This window comes from Mesoplodon mirus, assembly GCF_964341445.2.
Source record: "Mesoplodon mirus genome assembly, chromosome: 5".
In the NCBI taxonomy this organism is placed as follows: Eukaryota; Metazoa; Chordata; class Mammalia; order Artiodactyla; family Ziphiidae; genus Mesoplodon; species Mesoplodon mirus.
Genome location: NC_138980.1, coordinates 141,382,926 through 141,406,410, shown reverse-complemented (window position 1 = coordinate 141,406,410; position 23,485 = coordinate 141,382,926). Strand labels below are relative to the sequence as shown.

The window sequence follows — 23,485 nt, the reverse complement described above, 5'->3', positions numbered from 1 at the left end:
GCTGTGTTTGTGAAGATTTTTTTAAAGTTTCCTAAACCAATAAGAGAGAAAAATTAAAAAGTAGTGAATATAATACAAATTAAACATCAATTGAAAATAGGAGTCAGTGTGTTAAAAAAAATTAAGAGGTTGGTCAGGTATAAAGGAGGTCATCTTAAATTTCTAATACTGTTACAGTATGTACAGCACAGCTGAGGTAGGGTGATGGACAATATGACCTCTTGAAGCCCTTTACAATCTTTTTGTTGTTGTTATTTTTTAAAATTTAATTTTATTTATTTTTTTATACAGCTGGTTGGATACAATTTTTTTTTTTTTTTTTTTTTTTTTTATTTTTTTTTTGCGGTACGCGGGCCGCTCACTGTTGTGGCCTCTCCCATTGCGGAACACAGGCTCCGGACACGCAGGTTCAGCGGCCATGGCTCACGGGCCCAGCCACTCCGCGGCATGTGGGATCTTCCCAGACCGGGGCACGAACCCGCGTCCCCTGCATCGGCAGGCGGACTCTCAACCACTGCGCCACCAGGGAAGCCCTGGATACAATATTTTTAAAAAATTTTTGAAAAGCACCTTTTAGTAAGGAAAAGCAGGCCATTTGCAGGTGAATTTAAGGAACCTAGAAAGTAAGTAGCTCAAAGAAGTTGCTTCTGTTCTGAGGGTATTTGCTGTGCCAGGAGAAACTGGGCTGAGGTTTTCAAGACCTTGTGAAGTACTAAGAAAATAGAAGACAAAACCCAAGATTCACCCAAAGTAAGGAACGATTGTAGTAAGAAATCATCTCCTCTCCCTACTTCCCATACAGCTGGGACTACAAAGAACTTTACCATCAGATTAGGAGTTAACACGAAGTAAAAGTACCTCACTCCCTCACAAAGGAATAACAAACAAGTTTTCCTGACACTGACTACAGCCTGTATGTGTGTGTGTGTGTGTGTGTGTGTGCTTGAGGGAAATATTATATACCACAAACTGCACCTCATGTGGATTTGCAAGGTGATCAAAGAACACTTAAAGCTGTGAATATAATTTCAGGTTACGTTCTTGGTAGAGCTTATAGGCAGTTGGCCAAAGCAAATGTAAATCTTTTCTATGAGGATACAGAAAAGATTGATCCTAGGCCTCAAAAAGGACCTGCTAACAATCTTTCAAGAACAATGAACAGTACACAGTCAAAAATAACCTAGCATATAAAGAAACAAAGTACCATTAGTGAGGACCAGAAGAAACAGCAGAAACAGATCCACAAAGGCTTCAACTATAGGGATATCAGAATAAGATTATAAAACAATTATGCTTCCTATGTTTAAACAAATAAAGGAAAAAGTGGACATTTTCAAAAAGTAACAGCATATTTGAAAAGGACCAGAATGAATGTTTAGGCCTAAATAATAAAAAAGAAAAAAGTAGTAACACAAAATGTAATAACCAAAATTTAAAACTCAATGGATGCATTTTAAAGTTGAAGCGAGGGCATTGGCAACATGGTAGAATAAGAAGCTACTTTTATCTTTCCCCTTCAACCAGTAAACCAGTAAAACATACACAACACAACAAAGGTGCCTCTGCCCAACATACTAGGATGCTGGAGAATCCCACACATCTGTACATCTACAAGTGAGTGGACTGGAACACAAAGAGGAGGGGTAACTGAGGGAGGGAGAAACCACGGGAAGAGCAAAGGCAGTGCCTGTAATCCTACCCCTCTGGCTGCAGCAGCTGAGACTGCAGCCCCAGAGTACTGGGTAGCAGCAGGGGAGGCGGGGCACATGACTCCTGCCTCAACAGCCCCCATGGCCACAGAGGCTGAGACGTAGAACCTTACAACACTGAAAACAGCAAAGGTGCCCATGCAATCCTGGCTCTTCTTCCCTTTCGTCTCCTTCCCCCTGCAGTGTCAGAGTCTGTGACTCAGGAGATCCTGGATGCGAAGAGTCCACCGTCCTGGCTGGTGATGCCAGTGACAGTAGCAGAAGCAAGGCACCAACAACCCTGGAGGCACAAGAAGCAATAATGAGGGCCCAGGGTAATGCCACTAACAGAGGTGATGGAGGATGGAGAGTAAGGGCTCAAATAGAACCAGAGTTGGCTCAGGTAAGAAAAACCAAAAGATTGTGCTATAGCACCACCTACTGGAAAGCAAAAGAAAGGCCTCAATTTCTAATCTGTTTAACCCGTTATAATCAAGCAAAAATGTAAAAAAAAAAAAAAAAAAAATGTGCCTGTGCAGAAACAGCTCAAATGTGCCTGCGGAGAAACAGCTCAATAGGCACCATGAACCACAGTAACAGTGCACTACAAAAAGAAAATGACAATTCTCCAGAAACCAAACATAAAGTCATGCAATATTGTGATCTAAATTGATAGAGAATTCAAAATAGCTGTTATGAAGACACTCGACAAGCTACAAGTTTTCTTGTAGAAAGCAGTTTCAATGAGCTCAGGAATAAAATTAATGAACAGAAGTAAGAAAGAGATTGAAACTAAAAAAGACCTAAACGGAAATTCTAGAGCTGAAGAATTCAATAAATGAGATGAAGAATGAATTAGAAAGCACTGGAAATAGAGCAGACCAAATGGAAGAGAGAATTAGCAAGCTTGAAGACAGAAATCTAGAAATGATACAAGAGCAAAGAGAAATAAAATATTTTTTTTTAATGAGGAAATTCTACAAGAGCTATCTGATTCTTTTAGGAAGGGCAACATTAGGGTAGTGGGTATCCCAGAAGAGAGAAGGGAACAGAGTTTACTTAAAGAAATAATAGCTGAGAACTTCCCAAACCTGGGGAAGGAATTGGATATACAAATCTATGAAGCTAAGAGAACACCTAATTATCTCAATGCAAAAAGACCTTCTCCGAGACACATTATATTAAAATCATCAAAAGTCAATACGGGGCTTCCCTGGTGGCGCAGTGGTTGAGAATCTGCCTGCCAATGCAGGGGACACGGGTTCGAGCCCTGGTCTGGGAAGATCCCACATGCCGCGGAGCAACTGGGCCCGTGAGCCACAACTACTGAGCCTGCGCATCTGGAGCCTGTGCTCTGCAACAAGAGAGGCTGCGATAGTGAGAGGCCCGCACACCGCGATGAAGAGTGGCCCCCGCTTGCCACAACTAGAGAAAGCCCTCGCACAGAAACGAAGACCCAACACAGCCATAAATAACTAAATAAATAAATTTAAAAATTCATGACATATATCAATATTTAAAAAAAACAAAAAACAAAAAAAGCCTCCTCAGAGCCCTGTCCCCCAGCCCATCACCTTCACACCTGATCACACCCATCAGAGGCTGGGAGCTACCTTAAAAAAAAAAAAAAAGTCAATACAAAGAAAAAATTTTAAGGGCAGCCAGGGGAAAAAGGATGATAACCTACAAAGGAACCCCCATTTTACTGTCAGCAGATTTCTCACCAGAAACTCTACAGGCCAGGAGGGAGTGGGATGATATTCTCAAAATACCGTGAAAGATAAAAACTTTCACCCAAGAGTACCCTATCCAGCAAAGTTATCATTCAGATATGAAGGAGAAATAAAGACTTCCTAAGATAAACAAAAGCTGAGGGAGTTCATCAACACTAGACCTGCCTTATAAGAAATGTTGAAAGGAGCTGTTCTACCAGAAACTAAAAGGCAAAAGTACACAGCATTTTGAGTAAGGTAATAAATAGATGAAATCAGAAAATTGCAACTCTTTATTAGAATAGGTTTGTAAACACTTTATATAGTGTAAAGGTTAAAGGGAGGGAGTAGAAAAAGATTTCAATTTGGTAACAAACTCACAATATAAAAAGGGATAGTTTGAGACAACAAAAACACAAAAGGGGAAGAGAAAAAGGACAGAATCCATATAGGTAAATGCAGCTAAGATGCTATCAGCAGGGACTTCCCTGGTGGCGCAGTGGTTAAGAATCCACCTGCCAATGCAGGGGACATGGGTTCAATCCCTGGTCTGGGAAGATCCCACTTGCCTCAGAACAACTAAGCCCATGTGCCACAACTACTGAGCCTGCACTCTAGAGCCTGCGAGCCACAACTACTGAAGCCCGTGTGCCTAGAGCCCATGCTCCACAACAAGAGAAGCTACCACAAGGAGAAGCCCGTGCACCGCAACGAAGAGTAGCCCCCGCTCGCTGTAATTAGAGGAAGCCTGCGCCCAGCAACAAAGACCCAGTGCAGCCAAAAATAAATAAGTAAATAAATAGATAACTAAATAAATTTTAAAAAAAGATGCTACCAGCAGAAAAAGGACTATTTTATGTACGACAATTTTATACAAACCCAATGGAAACCACAGTACATAAATCCAGAGCAAAGACATGACACATAAAAAGAGAGGAAACTGAGAAAAACATCATAGAAAAACACCAAACCAAAACGGTAGATGGAAACACAAGAAAAAAGAAATGGAGATGTAGAGTAACCAGAAAACAAAAGATAAAATGGTGATACTGTCTTCGTCTATCAATAATCACCTAATTGTAAATGGACTGAATTCACCAATTCAAAGACACAAAGTGGCTGTATGGGATAATTCATCAAGAAGACATTACAGCAAAGTGATTCAGTTATACGTACGTGTGTGTGTGTGTACACACACACACACACATACACACAAACATATATTCTTCTTCAGATTCTGTTCCCTTATAGGTTATTACAAAATACTGAGTATAGTTCCCTGTGCTATAGTTCAATAAAAAATTAAATTAAATTAGAAAAAGACATCACAGTTACTAATATACATGCACCTAACATAGGAACACCAAAACATATAAAACAATTATTAACAGACCTAAAGGGAGAAATTGAGAGCAACACAATAATAGTGGGAGACTTTTAACACCTCACTTACATCAAAGGATAGATCATTCAGACAGGAAGTCAACTGAGAAACAGTGGCCTTAAATGAAACGTTAAACCAGGTGGATTTGATAGATTTGTACAGAACATTCCATCCAAATGCAGAATACACATTCTTCTCAAGTGCACATGAAACTTTCTCAAATGATACACCATATGTTGGGAAACAAAATAAGTCTCAATAAATTCAGCAAGACTGAAATTATATCAAGCATATTTTCCAGTCACCATGAAATGAAACTAGAAATCAACTACAAACAGAAAGCTGGAAAATATATGGAGACTAAACAACATGCTACAGAACAACTATTGGGTCAAAGAAGAAGTCAAAAGAGAAATCAAAAATTACCTGAAAATAAATGATAATGAAAATACATCAAGTCAAAATCTTCGGGATGCAACAAAAGTGGTACTAAGAGGGAAGTTTACAGCAATACAGAACTACCTTAAGAAACAAGAAAAATCTGAAATACTTTATCTTTCACCTAAAAAAACTAGAAAAAAGATGGGCCTCCCTGGTGGCGCAGTGGTTGAGAGTCCTCCTGCCGATGCAGGGGATACGGGTTCGTGCCCCGGTCTGGGAGGATCCCATATGCCGCGGAGCGGCTGGGCCCGTGAGCCATGGCCGCTGGGCCTGCGCATCCGGAGCCTGTGCTCCGCAACGGGAGAGGCCACAACAGTGAGAGGCCCGCATACCGCAAAAAGAAAAAAAAAAAAAAAAAAAAAAAACTAGAAAAAAGAGAATAAAACCCAAAGTCAGTAGAAGGAGGGAAATAATATTGATCAGAGTGGAAGTAAGTGAAATAGACTAAAAAGGCAATAAAAAAGATCAATGAAACTAAGAGCTGGTTCTTTGAAAAGATAAAATAAACAAACCTTTAGCTAGACATAGTAAGGAAAAAATGCTGATAAATAAAACTACAAATGAAAGAGGAGAAATAACAACAGATACCACAGAAACAAAAAGGATTATAAGAGATTATGAACAGTCATACACCAACAAATTGGACAACCTAGAAGAAAGGGACCAATTCTCAGAATCATACAATCTTCCAAGACTGAATCACAAAGAAATAGAAAATCTGAATAAACCAATCACTAGTACAGAGATCGAAATAGTACTCAAAAAAGCTTCCAAAAAACAATAGTCTGGGACCAGACAGCTTCACAGGTGAATTCCATCAAACATTCAAAGAAGATTTAATGCCTATCCTTCTCAAACTCTTCCAAAATACCGAAGAGGAGGAAATGTTTCCCAACTCATTTTATGAGGCTAACATCACCCTGACACCAAAATCAGACAGAGACAACATAAAAAAAGAAAAATTATAGCCCAATATCTCTGATGATCATAGATAAAAAAATCCTCAACAAAATATTAGCACACCGAATACAACAATACAGTAAAAAGATTATATGCTATGATCAGGTGGGATTTATTCCAGGCATGCAAGGATGGTTCATTATCTGCAAATCAATCAATGTGATACACCACATTAACAAAATAAAGGATAAAAACCATATGACCTTATCAATGGATGCAGAAAAAGTATCTGACAAGATTCAACACCCATTTATGATAAAAACTCTCAATAAAGTGGGTATAGAAAGAATGTACCTCAACATAGTAAAGGTCATATGGGACAAACCCAGCAGCTACACATACTCAATGGTGAAAAACTGAAACCTATCCTCCTAAATCAGGAACAAGACAAGAATGCCCCCTCTCAACACTCTTATTCAACATAGTATTAAAAGACGGCATCCATCCATCTCCTTGCTACCTCTCTGGATGCTCCCCCCACCTCAGCAGGAAGCATCCTCAGTCCATCCTCACCACCCCTGTCGACATGATGGGAACAGTGGTGGGTCTTGCACGCATGTCCCTGAACTGGCCTGCATTGGTCGGTCGGGGGATGCGCCTGTTCCACCTAGGCCAGGGGTCTTAGGTCGAAAGGCAACATTCCGCCAGAGGAAGTGGCGAGAGGGAAGGGTGGCGCCCCTTGTAGCACTTCCCGCCTTGGTGCACTACGTCTCTTCCACACCCTGCCATGGGTCCAGCGCACAGGCTGGGATGGGGAAAGGGGAGAGGCAAGTGCAGATGGCGGGGGCATTGGAGGGCGGTCCCACGGATCCCTTTCCTGGGGGGAACTTGGGGCTGGAGGGCAGCAGCAGCATGTGTGTGCTGCTGAACACGTCCGTACCCGGGTCCTCTGCCACCCTTGGTGTGGGGAGTGGGCCAGGGGGCCTGGTTGGTTGCGGCCCTTGTGCTTTCCCCCTCCTCTAAAAAAAAAAAGTCCTAGACAGAGCAATTAGGCAAGAAAAAGAAATAAAAGGAATAAAAGAAATAAAATAAAGAAATAAAAGGAATCCAAATTGGAAAGGAAGAAGTAAAATTTAATAGTCTGCAGATGATATCATACTATGCATAGAAAATCCTAAGGACACCACCAAAAAACTACTAGAACTCATCAATAAATTTGGTAAAGATGCAGATACAAAATTAATACACAGAAGTCTGTTGTGTTTCCATACACTAACAATGAACTATCAGAAAGAGAGATTAAGAAAATAATTGGGGGCTTCCCTGGTGGCACAGTGGTTAAGGATCGCCTGCCAATTCAGCAGACACAGGTTTGAGCCCCGGTCTGGGAAGATCCCACATGCTGCAGAGCAACTAAGCCCACAAGCCACAGCTACTGAAGCCCGAGCACCTAGAGCCCATGCTCCACAACAAGAGAAGCCACCACAATGAGAAGTCCGCACACCACAACAAAGAGTAGCCCCCACTCGCCACAACTAGAGAAAGCCCACGTGGAGCAACAAAGATCCAACTCAGCCATAAATAAATAAATAAATTTATAAAAAAAAAAAGAAAATAATCACCTTTACAATTGCAACAGAAAGAATAAAATACCTAGAAATAAATTTAAAGACACAAGTAACTGGAAAGATATTCTGTGCTCATAAATTCAAAGAATTAACATTATTAAAATGTTCATAGGGCTTTCCTGGTGGCACAGTGGCTGAGGGTCCGCCTGCCGATGCAGGGGACACAGGTTCATGCCCCGGTCGGGGAAGATCCCACATGCCGCGGAGCCCCGGTCGGGGAAGATCCCACATGCCGCGGAGCAGCTAGGCCCGTGAGCCATGGCTGATGAGCCTGTGCGTCTGGAGCCTGTGCTCCGCAATGGGAGAGCCCACAACAGTGAGAGACCCGCATACCGCAAAATAAATAAATAAATAAATAAATAAAATGTTCATAATACCTAAGGCAACCTACAGATTCAATGCCATCCCTATCAAAATCCCAAGCACAATTTTCACAGAAATATAATAGCAAAAAAAAAAATCTAAAAAGTATATAGAACCACAAAAGACTCCCAATAGCCAAAGCAACCCTAAGAAAAAAAGAACAAAGCTGGAGCTATCACACTCCCTGATTTCAAACTATACTACAAAGTTACAGTAATCAAAACAGATGGTTTTGGCAGAAAAAGATATAGATCAATGGAACAGAATTGAGAGCCTGGAAATAAACCCACACTTTCATGGACAATATACAACAAAGAAGCAAAGAATATATGATGGAGAAAGGATAGTCTCTTCAATAAATGGTGTTGGGAAACTGGACAACCATTAAAAAAAAAAAGAAACTATGCCACTATTTCACACCACACACAAAAATCAAGTCAAAACTGATTAGACTTGAATGTAAGACCTGAAACCATAAAAATTCTAGAAGAAAACATAGGCAGTAGGCTCTTTGACATCAGTCTTAGCAATATCTTACTAGATATGTCCCCTCAGGCAAGGGAAACAAATGGGACTACAATAAACTAAAAAGCTTCTGCACAGCAAAAGAAACCAATAGCAAAATGAAAAGACAACCTACCAAGTTGCAGAAGGTATCTGTAAACCATATATCCAATAAGGAGTTAATATCCAAAATATATAAAGAACTCTTACAACTCAACAACAAAAAACCCAAACAACCCAATTTTAAAAATGGGCAGAGGAGATAAACAGACATTTTCCAAAGAAGACATATGGGTGGCCAACAGGCACATGAAAAGATGTTCAACATCATCAATTATTAGGGATTATTAGGGATCAAAACCACAATAAGATATCACCTCACACCCATTAGAATGGTTATTATCAAAAAGGCAAGAAATAACACGTGTTGGTGAGGATGTAGATATAAGGGAACACTTACACACTGTAGGTGGGAATGTAAACTGGTGTAGCCACTATGGAAAACAGTATGGAGATTCCCCAAAAAATTAAGAATGGAAGTACCATATGATCCAGCCATCCCATTTCTTGGTGTTTATCCAAAGAAACACTAATTCAAAAAGATATATGCACTCTTATGTTCATCATGGCACTATTTGCAATAGTGCAAAAAATATTTCCAAAGTACAGAAACAACCTAAGTGCCCAACAATGAATGAATGGATAAAGAAGGTGGCATATACATACAATGAAACAGTACTCAGCCATAAAAAAAGATGAAACCTTGCCATTTATGACAACATGGATGAACCTTGAGGATATTATGTTAAGTGAAATAAGTCAGAGAAATAAATACTGTGTGATTTCACTTATATGTGGAATATAAAAAACAAAACAAATTAAAGGAACAAACTAAACAAAAACAAATACATGGATACTGAGAATAGAGTAGTGGTTATCAGAGGGAAAGGGGCAGAGAGAAGGGTAAAGGGGATCAACTGTATGGTGATGGATGGAAAGTAAATTTTTGGTGGTGAGCACACTGTAGGGTATACAGAAGTAGAAATATAATGAACAATTTTATAAGCCAATGGTACCTTAAAAACAAATAAATCTATAAATAATACTAAATAAATAAAATTAGCAACCTTTCTTAAAGAAATTGAAGAGAAAATTAATGTACTAGAAGATAAATCAGAAGAAGTTATCTAGAACGTGGCAAAGAGAGAAAAAAAAGGCAGAAAATGTGGAAGAGAGGTTAGGTCTAACATGCATGTAATTGGTGAACCGGAAAGAGAGGAGATAGTAGAGGTAATATTGAAGAGATAATGGTTTAGGATTTTCGAGAATTCATAAAAGATAATGATCTGCAGATTCAAGAAGTTTAATGAATTCAAGCAGAATCAATAAACAATATGTTACAGAGTTGGGAAAAAAAATTAAAATTCCAGACCAAAGGGGGAAAAGATCAAGTGAAGTTCTTGGAATTAAAGTGTTCTAAAGCCTTTGTATTGTCCAGATCAACATTACACTTTGATGTGATGTATGGTGTAATTTTAAAGGTAACTACTAACATAATAGAAAACAATATATAACTTATAATCTAGGAGAGGGAGAAAGGAGAATGTTAAAAAATATATGACCTAAAGAAAGGTAAGAAAGGTAAGAAAGGAGAAAAAATTGTAAAAGAGGTAGGACAAATAGAAAGCATAAATAGATAAGATCCTCCCACTCTTTCTTAAACCCATGCTAATCAGGCTATCTTCCCCATCACTACACAAAACCTACTCTTATTAGATCAATGCCCTCCATATTGGTAAACTCAATTTCTCAGTCTTTAACTTGCTTGCCTTATCAGAAATATTTGCCACAAGGAATCACTCTCTTCCTTAATAAACTGATTCAACAGGGCTTCAGGTTTTTTCTATATCTCTCTGGTCCCTCCTCCTTTTCTGTCTCCTTTGCTCACTGTTTGCTCCTCGTCTCCAGACTTCTTAAAACTGTAGTCTCGGGGCTTCCCTGGTGGCGCAGTGGTTGAGAGTCCACCTGCCAATGTAGGGGGCCCGGGTTCGTGCCCCTGTCTGGGAGGATCCCATGTGCCGCAGAGTGGCTGGGCCCATGAGCCATGGCTGCTGAGCCTGTGCATCCGGAGCCTGTGCTCTGCAACGGGAGAGGCCACAACAGTGAGAGGCCCGCGTACCGCAAAAAAAAAAAAAAACAAAACAAAACTGTAGAGTCTTGGGCTTCCCTGGGTGGCACAGTGGCTAAGGAATCCACCTGCCAATGCAAGGGACATGGGTTCGATCCCTGGCCTGGGAGGATCCCACATTCCACGGAGCGGCTGAGCCCGTGCGCCACAACTGCTGGGACTGCGCTCTGGACCCTGCGACCCACAACTGCTGAGCCTGCGTGCCACAACTGCTGAGGCCTGCACGCCTAGAGCCTGTGCTCTGCAGTGGGAGAGGCCACCGCAATGAGAAGCCCGTGCACCGCAGTGAGGGGTGGCCCCTGCTCGCCGCAACTAGAGAGGGCCCGCATGCAGCAGCGGAGGCCCAACACAGCCAAAAATAAATACATTTATTTAAATAAAAAAACTGTAGTCTCAAGGGTCAGTCTTTGTACTCTTCTCTATTTACCTCAATTTTTAGGTAATGTTATCCAATCTCATGGTTTTAATATCGTCACTTGTGTTATACAATACAGTAGCCACTAGTCACAAGTGATTACTTAAATTTATATGAATTAAAATTAAATTTTAAAAAATTCAGTAGTCACTCTAGCCACATGTGGCTAGTGGCTACCGTATTGCACAGTGTAGGTATAAAACATTTCCGTCACTGTAGAAAGTTCTACTGATCTAGATAATGACAAATTTCACATTATATTTCTAGCCAGAACTTCTCTCCTAAAATTTCAGACTTGCATATCCAACTACCGACTTAACATCTTTCTAAAAATTGAGATATAATTGACATATAACATTATACTAGTTTTAGATGCACAACATAATGATTTGGTATATGTATATATCCAACTTAACATCTTTACTTGGATATAATAGACAAGTGAAACTTGAACTGAACTTTTTTTTTTTTTTTTTTTTTTGTGTGGTACGTGGGCCTCTCACTGTTGTGGCCTCTCCCGTTGCGGAGCACAGGCTCTGGACGCGCAGGCTCAGCGGCCATGGCTCACGGGCTCAGCCGCTCCGCGGCATGTGGGATCTTCCCGGACCGGGGCACGAACCCGTGTCCCCTGCATCGGCAGGCGGACTGTCAACCACTGCGCCACCAGGGAAGCCCAAAGTTGTTTTTTTTTTTTTTTGCGGTACGCGGGCCTCTCACTGTTGTGGCCTCTCCCATTGCGGAGCACAGGCTCCGGACGCGCAGGCTCAGCAGCCATGGCTCACGGGTCCAGCTGCTCCGCGGCATATGGGATCCTCCCGGACCGGGGCACGAACCCATATCCCCTGCATCGGCAGGCAGACTCTCAACCACTGCGCCACCAGGGAGGCCCTTGAACTGAACTTTTGACTTTTTCCTGAAAAGCTACCCCATGCACTGTTTTCCTGATTTCAGTTAATGGTATTTCCATCCTTCTAGCTGCTCAAGCTAAAATTCTTGAAATCACTCAGAACTTCTTTTTCTCAGTCTACATTCAATCCATTAGGAAATCTTGTTGGCTTTCTTTCAAATATATCCAGACTCTGACTACCATCATTTGTTACCAAGATTTCAAGTGGAGCTCTCTGTTTGTACCCTTACAGTTTACTCGCCACACAAGCAGGTAGAGAGTTGTAGAGTGGTATAGTAAGGAATCTGGTCTCACCCAGTTGGTTGTTGCAACTGAGGGAAGTGCTATTAGCACCCAGTGGGTAGAGACTAGGGATGCTGCTAAAGATCCTACAATGCACAGGTTAGCTTCCTACAACAAAGAATTACCTAGCCAAAAATGTCCTGAGACTGAGAAATCTGCCCTAAGGGGGAAAATAGGAGGTTGTTTTAGGGAAAGATAGGAAGGGACCTTATATGGTAATGGCAGTATTCTATTTCTTTAACTTGATTGTGGTTACATGGCCATTTGCTTTATAATTATTCAATATACGTATGTTTGATGCACTTTTTTGTAGGACGTTATATTTCACAATTATTAAAAAAAAAGGGAACTCCATAAAATGAAGTAAACAGGTTTTAACACAAAACCAAGCGCTTTACCTTTTATCCTCAACCTGTAAGTTACTATTACCTTCACTTTATAGAAAAGGATACAAAACACGGAGAAGGTAAGTAATTGACTACAAAGTTAGTAAGTGGCAGAGTTCAAATTCAAGCCTACACAGTTTAAGTCCAGAGCCTGTATTCTTTGCCACTATGCTGTGCTGTTTTTCCTGTTCTTTGGCCTTTCCTCCTCTCTTTTATCTTTCACCTTTACTTCTCTTTCTTGTTACAGCCCAGACTACTCAACAAGTATAGTTTTATTATTGCTGTATTTGTTTAATGGAGTTTAATGTCCACTGTTCTTATTTTTCTAATTGTAGCATTTACAGCAAAGTAGAAAGAAAATGGGGTTTCTGAGGGAGAGTCCTATATTTGCCACTCACTACCTGTGTAATTTAAGACTAACCATTTAACCTCCACCAGATTATTTTCCCATTTGCAAAATGGAAATAATAACATCCTCTTCACTGGGGTGTTTGAGAATTAAATGACATGATGCATATTACACTTAGTACCTTGTAACGGGAAAATAAATGTTCAAATGTATTATTATTCCTTTCAAAAATCAAATAGGGCTTCCCTGACGGCGCAGTGGTTGAGAGTCCACCTGCCGATGCAGGGGACACGGGTTCGTGCCCCGGTCCAGAAAGATCCCACATGCCGCGGAGCGGCTAGGCCCGTGAGCCATGGCCGCTGAGCCTGCGCGTCCGGAGCCTGTGCTCCGCACCGGGAGAGGTCACAACAGTGAGAGGCCTGCGTACTACCAAAAAAAAAAAAAAAAAAAAAAAAAAAAAAAATCAAACAAAAATACTTCTTTTTTTAAAAACATATGCAGCCTCTTGAGTTTTTTCCTATTTTTTTTAAATGAAAAATTCTTCTTAGTAACAAAGAGCTAAGCAAATATTGCCAACATGCCACTATTATGTGATAGAGATGTTGGTAACATGTTCTATTCCCCAGCATGTGTTTTCTTTTCTGTTTCTTTCCTTTCCATTTCCCTATTCTGCTCTTCTGTGTTTCTGTTCAACAATTAAGCCAAAGATCTCATTAACTTAGTTCTACTGAAGATAAATAATGTTAAATAAAAATGTTAAAGTATTACCTTATAAGGTAATAATAGTAATTTTAACAATAACTTTTCAAAAAAGGCAAAACCAAATACAGTTGACCCTTCAACAATGAGGGAGTTAACTGTGCCTCTGCACAGTTGAAAACTGGTGTATTACTTGACAGTCAAGTATCTGCAATTCTGCATCTGTAGATTCAACCAATCATGGATGGTGTAGTACTGTAGCACATAATATTGAAAAAAATCCACAAATAAGTGGACCTGAGCAGTTCAAACCTGTGTTGTTCAAGGTCTACTGTATTATCATTTCCAATCAAGAAGGGCCTTATTTCTGTATCTTATAAAGAGTATGAACATAAAAATGATGATCTATTCTAAGATGAGACAACTAAAATACTGAGTAATGGTAAACTCTGAACAATATAGTCATCCAACAAGTTCTCAATGAGCCTCTACAAGGTACTGGGGTACTGAGAAAAATAGAAAAAAAAAAAAACCTCATGGTCCCTATCCTCAACAAACTTAAAAAATATAATTTATGAAGTCAAGAAGTCAGGTAACTTGTCCTAAATCACTTAAATAATAAAACCTAGCAGGATGCTAATAACCAATTATGATTTTCTGTTCTTCATTTCACTTTTAGCTCATATCTACACCACTTGCTAGTCATGGCTCCCAAATTAGCTTTGTAATAGATCAGTGCAAGATTTATTCTTTTAAGGTAAAAAGTTTAGTTGATTGTTTGAAACATAGAGCCATATAACGTATATATTCAAATGTGGAGCATCAGAAATGATCTTGAATGTAAAGTGTACACTGCTCAATAGTAATTGTTACTCACTAAGTAAAAGGAACTCACTAAGATAAAAGGAACTGTGAATAAGCTAAGTCGTTTCATCAGAACAGTTAGTTGACATGCAAAAACAGAAGCTTGATTTTTCAGTTCCTTTTTTAATGTAATAAAACTGATTAATAATTCAGTTGACTTCTTTGGTCTTAAGTTTTAAAACTAAAGGCAGAATTAAGAGTACTTTGACCCATTAATTTACAAGACTAGGATTGACAGTCCTATTAAATATCCTTAGTCTAAAACTGTCAATTTCACTAAATAACTTGAAAAAAGTATCTCCTGGATGTAATAAGTAAAAACATTCTATATAAAATATCAATGAAAAATACATTTTAAATTAAAGTGGAGGCTTCCCTGTTGGCGCAGTGGTTGAGAGTCCGCCTGCCAATGTGGGGGACACGGGTTTGTACCCCGGTCCAGGAGGATCCCACATGTCACGGAGCGGCTGGGCCCGTGAGCCATGGCCGCTAAGCCTGCGCGTCCAGAGCCTGTGCTCTGCAGCGGGAGAGGCCACAGCAATGAGAGGCCCGCGTGCCGCAAAAAAAAAAAAAAAAAAAAATTAAGGTGGATACCTAAGATCAGCAACAACTGAAGGATGCCCACTCTTGCCAATTTTATTCAACATAATATTGGAAGTCCTAGCCACAGCAATCAAGCAAGAAAAAGAAATAAAAGGATTCCAAATTGGAAAGGAAGTAAAAAGGTAACATTTTGCAGATGACATGACACTACACATAGAAAATCCTACGATGCCACCAAAAAAGTAGTAGAGTTCAACAATGAATTCAATAAAGTTGCAGGATACAAAATTAATACACAGAAATCTGTTGCACTTCTATACACTAAAAATGAATTACCAGAAAGGGAAATTAAGAAAACAATCCCATTTACCATTGCATCAAAAAGAATAAAATATGTAGGAATAAACCTATCTCAGAAGGCAAAACACCTATACTTGGAAAATTATAAGACATTGATGAAAGAAATTGAAGACAACATAAACAGATGGAAAGGTATACTGTGTTCATGGATTGGAATTAATATTGTTAAAATGACCATACTACCCAAGGCAATCTACAGATTATTGTAATCCCTATAAAAATACCAAGGGCATTTTTCACAGAACCAGAACAAATAATTTTAAAATTTGTATGGAAACACAAAAGACCCCGAATAGCCAAAATAATCTTGAGAAAGAAGAACAGAGCTGGAGGAACAATGTTTCTTGACTTCAGACTATACTACAAAGCTACAATACTCAAAACGCTATGGTACTGGCAAAAAACCAGACAAATAGATCGATGGAACAGGATGAGAAAGCCCAGAAGTAAACCCATGCACTTACAGTCAATTAATCTGTGACAAAGGAGGCAAGAATATACAATGGAGAAAAGACAGCCTCTTCAATAAGTGGTGCTGGGAAAACTGGACAGTCACATGTAAAAGAATGAGATTAGAACATTTTCTCACACCATATATAGAAATAAACTCAAAATGGATTAAAGAACTAAGTGTAAGACCGGAAACCATAAAACTCCTAGAGGAAAACATAGGCAGAACACCCTCTGCCATAAATCACAGCAACATATATATATATTTTTTGACCTGTATGCTAAAGCAGAGGAAATAAAAGCAAAATAGGACCTAATCAGACTTAAAAGCTTTTGCGCAGCACAAAGGAAACCAAAGAGACAAAACAAAGAGACAACCTACTGAATGGGAGAAAATATTTGCTAATGATATGACCGATAAGGGGTCAATACCCAGAATATATAAACAGCTCATACAACTCAACAAAAAAACAAGCAACCCAATTTAAAAATGGGCAGAAAGATCTGAATAGACATTTTATAAAGAAGACATACAGATGGCCAACAAGCACAAGAAAAGATCCTCAACATCAATAATCATCAGGGAAATTCAAAACCACAATAAGATATCACCTCACACCCATTAGAATGGTTATCATCAAAAAAGTAAGAAATAACAAGTCTTGGTGAGGATGTAGATATAAGGGAACCCTTATACACTGTTGGGGGGAATGTAAATTGGTGCAACCACTGTGGAAAACAGTATGGCAATTTCTCAAAAGACTAAAAATAGAACTACCATATGACCCAGCAATTCCACTCCTGGGTATATATCTGAATAATAAGTCAGACAAAGACAAATACTGCATATCACTTATATGTGGAATCTAAAAAATAATACAAACTAGTGAATATAACAAAAAGGAAACAGACTTACAGAAACAGAGAACAAACTAGTGGTTACCAGTAGAGAGAGGGAAGCAGGGAGGGGCAAGATATGGGTAGGGGATTAAGAGTTATAAACTATTATGTATAAAATAAATAAGCTAGAAAGATATATTGTACAACACAGGGAATACAGTCAATATTTTAAAATAACTATAAATGCAGTATAACCTTTAAAAATTGTGAATCACTTTTGTACACCTGTAACTTACGTAATATTGTACATCAGCTGTATCTCAATTAGAAAAAAAAAAGGAAAAGGAAAATAAATAAAGATGGCATAGGAATTAAAAGCTTGGAAAATAAACATATAATAGAGAAGTTATTAACTTTAGAGAGTTTTAAAAATATCACCCCAATTTAAAAAATTAAATATTTTAGAAATTGAAAAGTTGACTGTCAGGAAGCCAGTACCCTTTCATCAAAAAGAATAACTTAGAGAACTTGGGGGAAATTTATAAAAGAAAATCTAAAGCACATAAAATAATCTATAAATTAATGTGTAAGCATTTGGAACTATTCCAAGCACTACTGAACTTTATATGGGAGTTTGCTACTTTTATTTGTGAACTTAAACTAAGTTTAATGAAATGAGCTTAATGAAACTGTTATACTGTGGGAGGAAAAAGTCATAAACAGAATTGTTAAGAAATGCTAGAGAAAATTTTTAATATTGGTAAGCAGGCAGAACCTTATTGCTCTTAAATCTACAAAAACTGATGAAACCACCTTCAGAAGGTATTCATTTGTTTGAATTATACACAATGGTTAAATTGGGATATGGCCTATTCTGATTCTATTAAGTAGAATGTGGTGGTTGATAGCTCATATAAGACTGCTTGGATTTGAATCCTGGATTTACTGTGTGATTTTGGGCAACTTACTTAAATTCCCTAAGGGAATTTGGTTTGAGATTTAAATGAGATAATGCACATAATAATGTGACTGGCCCACAGTGAGTACTCAATAAACATAGCTATCATTTTTATTATGAATTTAGTTCTTTAAAAGTAACTAGCAAAATTATATTTTGGCTTAATTTAGTGGCCTGAATAAAATCAGCTGACATATGTACGTCTTTAGCATAAAGTGAGTAAACACAGTGAGGTAAGAAAGATAAAGAAATTGAGTTTCATCGAATTACTGAACTGTCACAAACAGAATAGACCTAAAGGGAAAGAATTCATTTCTGAAGAACAAAACAGTGTCACTTTGGAGAAAAACTCAGAGAAAAAGACAAGTCAGTAGAAAGGTAGTGGGAGATGGAACTAACATTTATTTATTGAATGCCTACTACTGGCCTAATGTTTACATGTTGTTTAATTGCAACTAATACTTTAGGATTTGAGAAATAGGTATTACCTTCAAATTACTGATACAAAATAAATAAATAAATAAAAAACCATGAAGCTCAGAAGTAACTTGTCCTAAATCACGTAACTAATAAAGCCACAATTTGGAATGAAACCAGGCCGCTTTGACCCCAAATGCTATTTCCCACTATAGTGGGATGTCTGCTTTAAAGAAGGAGGCAGGCTATTTGGAAGACAAAAGAAGCCTCTGAAAATCAGGTCTTGTTCAGATTCGGAAACAAAAAAGCAATAATACCTAGAATGACAAATGGCCTTAAACTTTTTAAAACAAAGTTTAGGACTAGAAGAGTGAAAATGTGTGCCCAAGTATCTGGATTACAAATTTAAAACAACACAGTTTTCTTGAAGCAAACTAGCTTAGATGAATTTGTTTCTCTTGATGCAAACTTCTTTGTCTCAAGGCTAGATATTTCCTTGGACAGCAATAATCCTTCCAGCAGCAGTGAAACACAGGAAAGGTCAATAGCCAAGTCAGAGTAGGAAAAAAGATACCTGCTTAAACAATGGCAGAAAAAAACGGCTACACTTCTGACTTACTTTGTTAACCAATACTCTCCACTGTATCGGTTCCTAAACTAAACTGAGAATGTGGTTGAGTTTAGAAACAGGATTCTTTTATGTCCTGGAGATGATACTTTCATTGAATATTGAATGTTAGGAAACCAGAAAAGAGGAAAATCTAGAAAGGTTCTTAGATTTCAGTCAGCCTTAACAAAAAGTGATAATCAAGGTTAGGGAAAATATGAAGGACATTCAGGAATTGACATAAAGTTCCCAGTTTAATCACATACATGTATTTGTCCTGAGCAAATCTGAAATTTTGTGGCATTGTCAAATTAGCTTTTTATTCCAAACAAGCAGAAAACTGATATTTCAATGAATCAAAGTAAATCATGAATGAGTCCAAAGTTCCTAGTGCCTTTCAAAGATTTATTAACATTCAAGGAAATATGAAGAACTGTAAGGAAACTGATCATTTTCAGTTGCCTCAATTAGTCAATTAACCTGAACTTCAAATTCCCCCAGAATGCTGTTTCAAAGGAAATTTAATACCTTTTTGAAGTCTTGAGGAGAACTATAAACTGAAGTTCGATGAATTAGGTTGAGAGGTGAATTGGAGTTTCATAGCTAATATTACTTAGATGGTAACACAGAATAGTGCTATCAATGATTAAGTAAAATTTTAAATATTCCTAAGCACTAATTTGCCACAGACTAACACTATAATATAGGGAGTTAAATACAAAAGAATGACATAAACAGATATATTCACTTTTATTTCATTCAATCCTCTGATCTTCAAGACATTAAAGTCCCAGATGCAAGATTATTAATGTCAAAGATAAGTCATTTAATAATAAGACCCTTGGGCTTCCCTGGTGGCACGGTGGTTGAGAGTCCACCTGCCAATGCAGGGGACACGGGTTCATGCCCCGGTCAGGGAAGATCCCACATGCGGCGGAGCCGCTAGGCCCGTGAGCCATGGCGGCTGAGCCTGCGCGTCCGGAGCCTGTGCTCCGCAACAGGAGAGGCCACAACAGTGAGAGACCCGCGTACCGCAGAAAAAAAATAATAATAATAAGACCCTTATCATTTATTTTAAGATTGGTTTTAGTATGGGGTCTCAATATGAAAACAGCTTATTAACTTGCTTGCTGGTGCCTATGCTGAAGCACTTATCTCCATGAAAAGAACATAGAGAACAACCAAAGGAAGCTCCTAAATGTTATTTTTAAAAGTTATTAACTGTGAGCATCAGTATATCTCAAAGAATGTCAGCCCTTTCCACACTAGGTTCAGAAACTTTCTTTGACAATTCTTTGCAAAAGCAAACCTATAGTACCTATGCCAAGATGCTAGCAACAACCTGCAATAGGAGGTACTAGCTTTTGCCCAAAGAAATGGATTATGAACCCACCATACAAGTATTTATGAGTGAAAATTACTATTAACTAATACTTCTGCAAATGGTAGAGTTTTAGATACTATATTTACATTCAGTTCACCAGGCATGGGGTGGATAAGTAAATACATTTGACAGTGGCCAAATGTGGTCATAGTTTACCCACCTCTGTAGTATGCCAATATAAAAGCAATTGGAACCATATCATTAAAAAGGCAGCCTGGTGAAAGCAGTTATGTACAGGTATGTTATTCTATGTAAGTCTGTAACTTCTGTAAAGTCCAGTAACAAACTTTATCTAAACCTCTTCCTTATGAATTGCTTAATGGTGAGCCAATAGGAGCCATAATATTTAAATTCTGATGTGACAGTTGGAACATGCTTCCAATCTGATCAATAAATCCTTCAAAAGGTGTTAAATTTGACAGTGCTGGAAGACAATGTGTTTTAATAAAGAAATTAGCAGTCAGAACAATGCAATGGCACCAAAGAACCTCTCCTCTCACACCGGAACACTAAATGCTCTATTTAGGTTTAGGCAGTAGGAAAGAAAGAATACTGGCAAGTACTGAAATTTAAGTGTATTATAAAATGCTGGCTTGCTAGAAATTTTCATCTTCTTAATTTTTTTGTCTTTACTTTTATGCTCGTATCTCTTAAAAAAATACTATAAATCATTATTTTAATTTGTAATTCAGGTATTCCCATCCTCCTATGCTGTTTACCCTTTATTGTAACTATTTAGGGTATTATAAAAATCGCAATAAACAGCATTATTTTTATGTATGTAACTGAGATATGCAGCATTTAAGATAGAAGAAATCTAAGGCTAAATGTTTTCAGAGCTCTAGTGGGCATACAGTGGGAAAGGAAAGGTGAACTTTATTTTCTTCGAGGCAAAGAAACTATAGGTGACATCTTAGCTTGCTACCAACCTTTATTCTTAATATGAAGTTTGTAGTTGTTTGTGAGGTAAGGAGATTTTTGTTCAAGTTAAAACAAGGGTTTCTTTGACCTACTGCAAAGTGTAAAGCCTTTCCCTTCAGGGGCTGCCTGTTACCCTGCATATGACAAGCAGTAAAAAGATAAAAGGAGAGGGAACAGGTTCTAAAGTTTGTTAATCTACTGATCTCAGCAATAGATTACGGCATGGCTTGAGAGTCCTGAAAATTAGGTTTTAGTCAAGCTGGCCATTAACCGGTTGTCTGGTGGTGAGCGAGCCAGTTTCTTCAACTCGGTGGACTTAAGTTTCCTCATCTGGAAAATGAGAGAATGCGCTTGACTAGCTGCTCTCAAAAGCCCGTTCCAGCTCTATTATTCTAAGACAGGAAGATGTCAAGCCACCTACTATGAGCACTGTCTCTCACAATCGAGCCGGGGAAAAGCGTGACGAGGACTTACCTGTCTCAGCCCTCACCCCATCTGCGGTCCTAGCTCAAGGCACCAAAGGAGTTTCCTCCCCACCTCCCCTCTCTAGCTCTCTCCTACTCGGGATAGAGAAGGGCGCTCCCATTCCCCCAATTCCCCCAATTCTCCTCCTCCCTCCTCCTCTCACTCGAGTGTTCACCCAAGGTAACCCTGCCTTTTCCCTAAGGTCCGGCAAACACCGACTCCCACAGCCCCTCGAGTTCTTTCTCAGCCCCCGACGGAGGCCCCGACTTGCTCTCACCCGAGCCCTGTAGGAACGCGCGCCGCCTCTCCGGACCGGTCTCCGCGGGCCCCGGCTTTGGCCTCACCGCTCCCGCAAGAAGCCACTGTTCCGAGGCGTTTCCCTGAAGAACTTCCCCGGGTAACAGCCGACTCCGTCGCAAGCTCAGCCTTAACAGCCGCGTCCCCCCTTTCCCTCCGCCCCCTCCCGGGAGATGAGTTTGCAAGACCCGGAACGTGCTCTACCTGAGCAGGCCGAGCCCTTAATCTCAGAGAGCTCGGCGGGAAGGAGGACACCCCTCCCCCAAACTTCTCATCTTGCTGCAGCAAGGGTTCTCGTCCCCTGAACAGGAAAAGGCAACGGCCTAGGCCGCGGGGGCCAGCGGGGGATGGAGTTCTGAGAGCGCTAAGCCGGCCGCCGCAGTCAAACCTCCCACCGCCGCGGACTACAACTCCCAGAGGGCTATGCGACAGCCAACACACCTCCCGCCGCAGAGCCCAGCCCTCCGGCTTCGGAAGGAAGGGCGGCGCAGGTGGGCTAATCGCGTTTTATCTGCAGCCAGACCTTTGCGCTAAAGTCGGTTGCCTGCCTGCCCTTAAGGCATCTAAGAGGAGGGATGCGATCTCCTGCAGTCCTGACCACCCCGGAGGCCACCTGAGAAAGGACTGATGTGACATTTCCATCTAGGGCTGACCTCCCATTATCTGTCTGTCATCTCAGGCTGTTCTCGCTGGTGCTCTGTACTCTCATCACGTGCTTGCACCCAGTGGACACCAAGGGAAGCTAGTTTGAAAAAAAAAATTGTTAGATTTGGCACTTTCTCTCCCTTGTCTAGACATTTAGGTTTGTTTTTTGTTTTTTACGTGTTGGCAGTTTAGTCACTAGGCTAAAAGAGGGGCTTTGGTAAGATTTTAAGCACCCTCTCCCCATCCCTAACAATTTCGCCGACAGCCACCCCAAATAAACATACAGTCTAAGGAAAATCGGTGTGCTTGTTATAAAAAGTCAGCTTAAGGTAAGTCTCCTGAAAAGCGTATGGCAATACCTCAGCTCTTCTTACGTAGGAAGCCGGTGGCTTTTTTTTTTTTTTTTAAGCAAAACAACCAGAAAAAATCCAACAATGTAGTGTAATGTGTTAATCCCAAATGAAAGAAACAAAATTTAACAACTAGTTAAAACTGAGTGCCAAGCATTTTACATAAAATATCTCATTAAGTCTTTACCATGATTCTAGAAGTGTATATTATCCCTATTTTACAAATAAGGAAACAGTCCTAGAGAATTTTAAGAGTTACCCAAGGCCAAACAACTATCAAGTGGCAGAAGATCTGGAATTCAAACTGAGGTCTTCTTCCAAAGCCTATGCTCTCAAACTCTGCCTCTATTATTGAGGGTTTGACAAATGCAAGGCAGGTGATGTGATGAATATTGCCTTTAAGGCAGATAAAAGTTATTTTGCTAATGGTGTCCTTATTAAAAAACTTTTGCAACTGCTTTTTAGCCTGCCTTCAAATCAACAGTACATTCTTTTGATAGCTGCAATGGTGGCAAAATTTTCTTCTTTCTCTGCTTTT

The 23,485-nt window shown here is 39.5% G+C and overlaps 1 protein-coding gene across 3 annotated transcripts in view; it reads right to left on the bottom strand.

Annotated features, from left to right (window-relative positions):
* SLC38A9 (solute carrier family 38 member 9) overlaps positions 1–22,289 on the bottom strand; it is a 100,767-nt gene extending 78,478 nt beyond the window's left edge. For 2 of the 3 annotated variants that reach the window (XM_082623784.1, XM_082623785.1), the window contains exon 1: positions 21,933–22,288. The gene's annotated coding sequence lies outside the window, so the exon portion shown is untranslated. Of the gene's footprint in view, positions 1–21,932 lie in introns of all 3 variants that reach the window. The other variant, XR_014294287.1, reaches the window with a different exon arrangement.
* Positions 22,290–23,485: the final 1,196 nt, after the last annotated feature.